This window comes from Ascaphus truei, chromosome 15 (assembly GCF_040206685.1).
Source record: "Ascaphus truei isolate aAscTru1 chromosome 15, aAscTru1.hap1, whole genome shotgun sequence".
In the NCBI taxonomy this organism is placed as follows: Eukaryota; Metazoa; Chordata; class Amphibia; order Anura; family Ascaphidae; genus Ascaphus; species Ascaphus truei.
Window position 1 is genome coordinate 43,339,567 of NC_134497.1, and position 9,055 is coordinate 43,348,621.

The 9,055-nt window shown below is 57.3% G+C and overlaps 1 protein-coding gene across 1 annotated transcript in view; it reads left to right on the forward strand.

Moving 5' to 3' along the window:
• Positions 1 to 232: 232 nt before the first annotated feature.
• LOC142466877 (uncharacterized) overlaps positions 233 to 9,055 on the forward strand; it is a 51,198-nt gene continuing 42,375 nt past the window's right edge. Inside the window, exon 1 of the mRNA XM_075572437.1 lies at positions 233 to 398. The gene's annotated coding sequence lies outside the window, so the exon portion shown is untranslated. The remainder of the gene's footprint in view (positions 399 to 9,055) is intronic.

Genomic DNA, 9,055 nt, shown 5'->3' on the forward strand with positions numbered 1-9,055 from the left:
ATGATGTCATTTGTTTTATACATTTTTTTTAATGTGTCCCGGTTTTAACTTTTGTAAATCTGGTCACCCTATCCATAGGGTGGGGGAAAGTGCTCTACAATTATATAAAACATTTTCTGACATTTGCTTGTCCTCATCACGTGACGTCCTCCTAAGCCACGCCCCCGGCAGGAACAGTCTCATGGTGTCTCTTCCCCTTTAACATTAACTGTTATTTGCTGGTTATTATTATTGCTGTGATTGGCTGCTGCTGGTCACGTGGTCGCTCTAGACTGGAGGCGCATGGGCAGCAGGAAGCAATCCCTTCTCAGCCGGGCAGAGAGCAGCAGCAGCAACGTCTCCCCCACATGCAGCAGCTGGGAGGGACCGGGAGAGTCAGGCAGGACCCCCCCTCTGCGGTGAGTGTCCGCGCGCCGCCGCCTGTATAGCTGCCCCGCCCCCTCCAGCAGGGACTGAGGCGGGGGCTCAAACACGCCCCCTGAGCCTCTCCTGCGCTAACCAATGAGCGAGCCCCGCTGCTGCAGGGGAAGAACCCCACACATTGTAACTCAGGGAACCTCCTTTACCGGAGCGCGCCGCCTGTATCACGTGATCAGGGCCACTGTTGCTAACAACAGGGATTGTGGGTAACGGGTGACGCAGCTTCGGACACGCCCCTTTATCCCCGGGCCCCCAGCTCCTAATAGTGACAGATACAGTATAAGAGGTTAGATAACACACAGAGGGGAGTGTTGGTGTCAGGTTCCCTTAGCACAGGGCTCATAAACCCTGCACTAGAGATCAATGTACTGGTGACACACGATATATATACACACCCACACCAGTGAGGGAGAGGGGGGCTCTGTGTGAAGGAGAGGGGGGGGCTCTGTGTGAAGGAGAGGGGGGGGCTCTGTGTGAGGGAGAGGGGGGGGGGCTCTGTGTGAGGGAGAGGGGGGGGGGGCTCTGTGTGAGGGAGAGGGGGGGGGGCTCTGTGTGAGGGAGAGGGGGGGGGGGCTCTGTGTGAGGGAGAGGGGGGGGCTCTGTGTGAGGGAGAGGGGGGGGCTCTGTGTGAGGGAGAGGGGGGGGGGCTCTGTGTGAGGGAGAGGGGGGGGGGCTCTGTGTGAGGGAGAGGGGGGGGGCTCTGTGTGAGGGAGAGGGGGGGGGGCTCTGTGTGAGGGAGAGGGGGGGGGGGCTCTGTGTGAGGGAGAGGGGGGGGGGCTCTGTGTGAGGGAGAGGGGGGGGGGCTCTGTGTGAGGGAGAGGGGGGGGGCTCTGTGTGAGGGAGAGGGGGGGGGGGCTCTGTGTGAGGGAGAGGGGGGGGGCTCTGTGTGAGGGAGAGGGGGGGGGCTCTATGTGAGGGAGAGGGGGGGGGCTCTGTGTGAGGGGGGGGGGCTCTGTGTGAGGGGGGGGGGCTCTGTGTGAGGGGGGGGGGCTCTGTGTGAGGGGGGGGGGCTCTGTGTGAGGGGGGGGCTCTGTGTGAGGGGGGGGGGGCTCTGTGTGAGGGGGGGGGGCTCTGTGTGAGGGGGGGGGCTCTGTGTGAGGGGGGGGCCTCTGTGTGAGGGGGGGGGCTCTGTGTGAGGGGAGGAGGGGCTCTGTGGGAGGGGAGGGGGGGGGGGGCTCTGTGTGAGGGGAGGGGGGGGGGGCTCTGTGGGAGGGGAGGGGGGGGGGCTCTGTGGGAGGGGAGGGGGGGGGGCTCTGTGTGAGGGGAGGGGGGGGGGCTCTGTGTGAGGGGAGGGGGGGGGGCTCTGTGTGAGGGGAGGGGGGGGGCTCTGTGTGAGGGGAGGGGGGGGGGGCTCTGTGTGAGGGGAGGGGGGGGGGGCTCTGTGTGAGGGGAGGGGGGGGGGGCTCTGTGTGAGGGGAGGGGGGGGGGGCTCTGTGTGAGGGGAGGGGGGGGGGGCTCTGTGTGAGGGGGGGGGGGCTCTGTGTGAGGGGGGGGGGCTCTGTGTGAGGGGGGGGGGGCTCTGTGTGAGGGGAGGGGGGGGGGGGCCTCTGTGTGAGGGGAGGGGGGGGGGGGCTCTGTGTGAGGGAGGGGGGGGGGGGCTCTGTGTGAGGGAGGGGGGGGGGGGGGCTCTGTGTGAGGGGAGGGGGGGGGGGGCTCTGTGTGAGGGGAGGGGGGGGGGGGCTCTGTGTGAGGGGAGGGGGGGGGGGCTCTGTGTGAGGGGAGGGGGGGGGGCTCTGTGTGAGGGGAGGGGGGGGGGGCTCTGTGTGAGGGGAGGGGGGGGGGGGGCTCTGTGTGAGGGGAGGGGGGGGGGGCTCTGTGTGAGGGGAGGGGGGGGGGCTCTGTGGGAGGGGAGGGGGGGGGGCTCTGTGGGAGGGGAGGGGGGGGGGGCTCTGTGGGAGGGGAGGGGGGGGGGCTCTGTGGGAGGGGAGGGGGGGGGCTCTGTGGGAGGGGAGGGGGGGGGGGCTCTGTGGGAGGGGAGGGGGGGGGCTCTGTGGGAGGGGAGGGGGGGCTCTGTGGGAGGGGAGGGGGGGGCTCTGTGGGAGGGGAGGGGGGGGCTCTGTGGGAGGGGAGGGGGGGGCTCTGTGGGGAGGGGAGGGGGGGGCTCTGTGTGAGGGGAGGGGGGGCTCTGTGTGAGGGGAGGGGGGGGCTCTGTGTGAGGGGAGGGGGGCTCTGTGTGAGGGGAGGGGGGGCTCTGTGTGAGGGGAGGGGGGGGCTCTGTGTGAGGGGAGGGGGGGGCTCTGTGTGAGGGGAGGGGGGGGGCTCTGTGTGAGGGAGGGGGGGGGCTCTGTGTGGGGACGGGGGGGGGGGGGGGGGGGGCTCTGTGTGAGGGGAGGGGGGGCTCTGTGTGAGGGGAGGGGGGGGCTCTGTGTGAGGGGGGGGGGGGCTCTGTGTGAGGGGAGGGGGGGGGCTCTGTGTGAGGGGGGGGGGGGCTCTGTGTAAGGGGGGGGGGCTCTGTGTGAGGGGGGGGCTCTGTGTGAGGGGGGGGGCTCTGTGTGAGGGGGGGGGGCTCTGTGTGAGGGGGGGGGCTCTGTGTGAGGGGGGGGCTCTGTGTGAGGGGGGGGGGGCTCTGTGTGAGGGGGGGGGGCTCTTGTGTGAGGGGGGGGGGGGGCTCTGTGTAAGGGGGGGGCTCTGTGTGAGGGGGGGGGGCTCTGTGTGAGGGGGGGGCTCTGTGTGAGGGGGGGGGCTCTGTGTGAGGGGGGGGGCTCTGTGTGAGGGGGGGGGGCTCTGTGTGAGGGGGGGGGGCTCTGTGTGAGGGGGGGGGCTCTGTGTGAGGGGGGGGGGCTCTGTGTGAGGGGGGGGGGCTCTGTGTGAGGGGGGGGGCTCTGTGTGAGGGGGGGGGCTCTGTGAGGGGGGGGCTCTGTGTGAGGGGGGGCTCTGTGTGAGGGGGGGGGCTCTGTGTGAGGGGGGGGGGGCTCTGTGTGAGGGGGGGGCTCTGTGAGGGAGAGGGGGGGGGCTCTGTGTGAGGGGGGGGCTCTGTGAGGGAGAGGGGGGGGGCTCTGTGTGAGGGAGAGGGGGGGGCTCTGTGTGAGGGGAGAGGGGGGGGGGCCTCTGTGTGAGGGAGAGGGGGGGGGCCTCTGTGTGAGGGAGAGGGGGGGGCTCTGTGTGAGGGAGAGGGGGGGGGCTCTGTGTGAGGGAGAGGGGGGGGGCTCTGTGTGAGGGAGAGGGGGGGGGCTCTGTGTGAGGGAGAGGGGGTGGGCTCTGTGTGAGGGAGAGAGGGGGGGCTCTGTGTGTGAGGGAGAGGGGGGGGCTCTGTGTGAGGGAGAGGGGGGGGCTCTGTGTGAGGGAGAGGGGGGGGGCTTCTGTGTGAGGGAGAGGGGGGGGCTCTGTGTGTGAGGGAGAGGGGGGGGCTCTGTGTGTGAGGGAGAGGGGGGGGGCTCTGTGTGAGGGAGAGGGGGGGGCTCTGTGTGAGGGAGCGGGGGGGGGGGCCCTCTGTGTGAGGGAGCGGGGGGGGGCCTCTGTGTGAGGGAGCGGGGGGGGGGGCCTCTGTGTGAGGGAGGGGTGGGCCCTCTGTGTGAGGGAGCAGGGCTCTGTGTGAGGGAGCGGGAGGGGGGCTCTGTGTGAGGGAGCGGGAGGGGGGGCTCTGTGTGAAGGAGCGGGGGGGCTCTGTGAGGGAGCGGGGGGAGGCAGGGTGCTCTGTGGGGGAGCGGGGGAGGGGGCTTATCCCCTGCAACATGCAACATGCAACTGTCTCCCCTGCAGCTCCTAACGCAGCGTTACCATGACTCGCGCACACACACGTATATTTATTTATATATATATATACATAAATATATATATATACACATGCACACCTCCATTTTTACCCCCCAGCTCAGTTTTAACCCACACGCACACACACACACAATACTTACTGCGACAGGGAGATGCTGCTGCTGGAGAAGCCCCATGAGACAGGACCAGGGCTCGGGACCGAGCACACGTCAGTGGAACGCATATGAATATGTATATGCGTTCCACTGACTGCATTACATAGGGAATTAATGAACCCTCGAGCCGAATCTTCGCCGATTAATCACAGGAGAACGGATCGATCGGCAACTTTGCTAATCACTTGTCAGTGTTTGGCTTACATTGATGCGCATATCGAAGGTTTTTTTTTTTTTTTAAGGCAGTTTGGACTGCTGCTTCAAATCCAACCTAGCGGCGGGAGAACATGAAATCTCTTGCAGTACAGGACTTCCTTGAAAAGGATGAAATCGCCATTTAACCCTTTGGATGCCCATAGCTACATCATAGTAATCCTCCTGTTTTTCCTTGGGGAGATGTCATTCTGTGCTCCTGTGCAGGGCAGGACGGATCTATCACTACGTGGGATAGGAGGGAGGGGGTCTCCCCGTCCGTTCTGTCATCAGTGAGGGAGCGATCACCTGACCCCTCCATCACTCAAAGAGTTAAAATAACTGTTTTACTTATTTGTGTATTGTGAAAGAAATCCTGTTCTGTATTTCTCCAGGAACATTTGTGTTTGACTAATGAGGGCTTTATAATTACTTTGTTTTCTATGGGAATGTTACGTTTATTTGTTTGCTAAACGGGTTTTTTAACTTGACAATTGGCTACATTTAACCTATTAAATATGCCACTGTTGGTTCACGTTCTTCCTAGGTCCTGAGATTACAAACCCATAAGAGTTTGTACAATCAGCCTTTTCTCCTTGCTAGCTCTCCTAAGCGCTCCTTTTCCTCTCACCCCGCACAAGTCTTTCCCCGTCTTAGGAACACAGGGTCACATTTTTTTAAATCTTATTTAACCAGAGGCAGCTGTTGACATTATGGATAACTTTGATTGCTGTCACCTACACTAGTTTACCTAGTTTAATGGGCAGCTAATGCCACATCTATATTCTCCAGACTATTACTCTGTGACCATTACCATCACTTATTGGGGCCTATGCAGAGAGCAGCGAATTTGAAAAATGGCGAATTTATTAAAAAGTAGCTTTTTTGGAGAGTTTTATTCTCCATATGCAGAAAAGTGCGAATTCTGCTATGTTTAACATGGATGCGTCTGGCGAGTTTAAATTGGCGAGATGCGCGCTTCAGAAACTTGTAAAAACAAATGCGCGCCTTTTTTTTTCCCTTTGCAATGGCCGCGAGCGGCCGCTTCTTGCCAATTTTTTCTGGCGAGGGAAAAAGGAGACAATAGCGCCATTTTATTGGCGCGAACAGCCGCTAGATGCCGTTCGCGGCTCTCTGCATTAGGATATTTGTAAAACTGGCGAGATTGAGGTTTTCGCCAGCCGCGAGGCGAGTTTTACAAATAGAAAAGAAAAATTGGCGCGTTTTTCGGAAATCTCCATTTTCTGCTGTTTTCTGCGCGATTATCTCCAAAAAATGGCGAATTTCGAAAATTCGCTGCTCTCTGCATAGGCCCCTTTGTCTTTCCAAATCTTTGCAAAACCTCCCGAAACTACTGAGGAAACAGAAATATTCATTTAATGTATCCCCCAAACAGCTTTTTAAATTACTTCCCTGTGACGGTGAAGGGGTAACCAGACTCACTAATAAAAGTTAAGCCCACTTTGTTACCCCGGATCTGTGTGTTGAGGTCCTAAAGTGTCAGCTCTTGGACCTAGATGTCAGAAATGAATTGCTGTGACTGTGTGCAAATTATGCGACATTAAAGAGTTTTCTGTGTTTTGCCTTTCTCGGGGTGCTGGGACCAGGATATTTCTAGGCTGTAAGTTTCAGGGTGGGTTTGCCAGAGAAAGTCTTTACAGAATGTGGCTATGTATCGGGGTTCCAAAGTTACAGGACACCCCAACGATGTATCCGGGAATCAAGTAAGATTCTCAGATATATCAAAGCACATTGCTCCGAGCAAACTCCTTCTCCCACACTCCGCGCCTTGATGGCAGGGGTGGAGGTGTGGAGCTCCTGCTCTCCTCTCTCTGCCGTTACCGAACTATTCCTATTCCCCCCTCTCTTGCCTTTCCCTCCTTTGAGGTTCACACTGTCCAGATCTTCTCTCCTCTCCCTGTTCATGTGGCGGTCATGTATCGCCCACCTACCTCTACTCATCCCCCTTCTGCCTTTCTCACTTTGAATCCTGGCTCTCTTTCTTCCTCTCCTCAGACTCCCCTGTTCTTCTCCTTGGGGACTTCAATTGCCACATTGATGACCCCTCTCTCCCTTGGGCTTCCCGCTTTCTTTCTCTAACCTCTTCTTTTGGCCTTCAACAGTGGACTGCAGCCAGCACCCACAAGGATGGCCACTACTTAGACCTGGTTTTCACTAAAAACTTCTCTCTCTCTGATTTCTCCATTTCCCCTTTTCCTCTCTCTGACCATCACCTCATCTCATTCTCTCTATCTCGCTTCTCCCCTTCTCCACCTCCATCTACCCCCCGGTTCTGCAGAAACCTGCGCTCTATTTACTTACCTGACTTTGAGTCCACGTTACACTCCTCCCTCTCCTCTCTAAGCTCTGCTACAGACCCTGACAAACTGGTCAGGAACTACAACTCTGCCTTGTCCTCTCTTGATCTACATGCCCCGCTTTCTCTCTGCCGCACTCGCCCTTTTAACCCTAGACCCTGGTTAAATTCCCACACGCGCATGCTGCGTTCCTCCACTCGTTCCTCTGAACGCCTCTGGAGGAAATCTCATACTCTCGCAGACTTCCTTCACTACAAATTTATGCTATCCTGTTTCAACTCTGCCCTCTCGCACGCTAAACAAGCCTACTTTTCTTCACTAATCAACATGCACAAGTCTAACCCACGCCGACTGTTCTCTGTCTTTGATACTCTACTCAAACCACCCTCAGCTGCCTCTCCTTCCTCCATCTCCGCTCAGGACTTTGCTGACTATTTTAAGGAAAAGGTGGAATCCATACGTCAGAACATCCCCTCTGTTTCTTCCTCCCATCCTACACTTCTTCCTAACTCTCCTCCTGCCTTCCTTGACTCTTTTTCCACTGTCTCAGAGGAGGATTTGTCGCTGTTGATCGCCTCTTCTCCCTCTACCACTTGCCCTTTTGACCCCATTCCCTCCCATCTCCTAAAACCTCTTGCTCCTACTATAATCCCTACGCTCACGCACATTTTTAACTCCTCCCTCTGCTCTGGAACCTTTCCATCCTCCTTCAAACATGCAACAGTCATACCATTACTCAAAAACAGCAAGCTTGACCCTACCTGTCTTTCTAACTATCGGCCTGTCTCCCTCCTGCCTTTTGCCTCTAAACTCCTTGAACGTCTTGTATTCGCTCGCTTGCTCCATTTTCTCAACACCTATTCTCTCCTAGACCCTCTACAATCTGGCTTCCGTAATGCTCACTCCACGGAAACAGCCCTCACTAAAATAACTGACGACCTCTATGCTGCCAAAGACAGAGGTCATTACACTCTGCTCATATTACTCGACCTCTCTGCAGCATTTGACACCGTGGACCACCCTCTTCTCCTTCACATTCTCCATACTCTTGGCATTCGGAACAAAGCTCTATCCTGGATCTCATCCTACCTCTCCCATCGTACTTTCAGTGTCTCTTCTGCTAATACCTCCTCCTCCTCTATTGATCTCTCTGTGGGGGTACCCCAGGGCTCTGTCCTGGGACCTCTTCTCTTTTCTCTGTATACACTCTCTCTAGGTGACCTAATAACATCTTTTGGGTTTAATTATCACCTCTATGCTGACGACACACAAATATATTTCTCAACACCCGACCTTACACCTACTGTACAAACCAAAGTTTCTGAATGTCTCTCTGCTATATCATCCTGGATGGCCCTCCGCCGCCTTAAACTCAACATGGCTAAAACAGAGCTCCTCATACTTCCTCCCAAACCTGGCCCTACTACCTCCTTCCACATTACTGTTGGAACTACGATCATTCACCCAGTAGCCCAAGCACGCTGCCTTGGGGTCACACTCGACTCCTCTCTCACATTTGCCCCTCACATTCAAAACATTTCTAAAACCTGTTGCTTTTTCCTCCGCAATATAACAAAGATACGCCCTTTCCTCTGTTGCTCGACTGCTAAAACTCTGACTCAGGCCCTCATTCTCTCCCGTCTTGATTACTGTAACCTCCTGCTGTCCGGCCTTCCTGCCTCTCACCTGTCTCCCCTACAATCTATCCTTAACGCTGCTGCCAGAATCACTCTACTCTTTCCTAGATCTGTCTCAGCATCTCCCCTCATGAAATCCCTCTCCTGGCTTCCAATCAAATCCCGCATCTCACACTCCATTCTTCTCCTCACTTTTAAAGCGTTACACTCTTCTGCCCCTCCTTACATCTCAGCCCTAATTTCTCGTTATGCACCATCCAGACTCTTGCGTTCTTCTCAAGGATGTCTTCTTTCTACCCCCTTTGTATCTAAAGCCCTCTCCCGCCTTAAACCTTTTTCATTGACTGCCCCTCACCTCTGGAATGCCCTTCCCCTCAGTACCCGACTAGCACCCTCTCTATCCACCTTTAAGACCCACCTTAAGACACACTTGCTTAAAGAAGCATATGAATAGCACTGTGGCTATTCTGAACACATGGCACATAAAGCTTGGCCCCCTGCAGATGCACTTACCAGAACTCCCTCCTACTGTCTCTGTACGTTCTCCCTACCTACCAATTAGACTGTAAGCTCCTCGGAGCAGGGACTCCTCTTCCTTAATGTCTAAAGCACTTATTCCCAT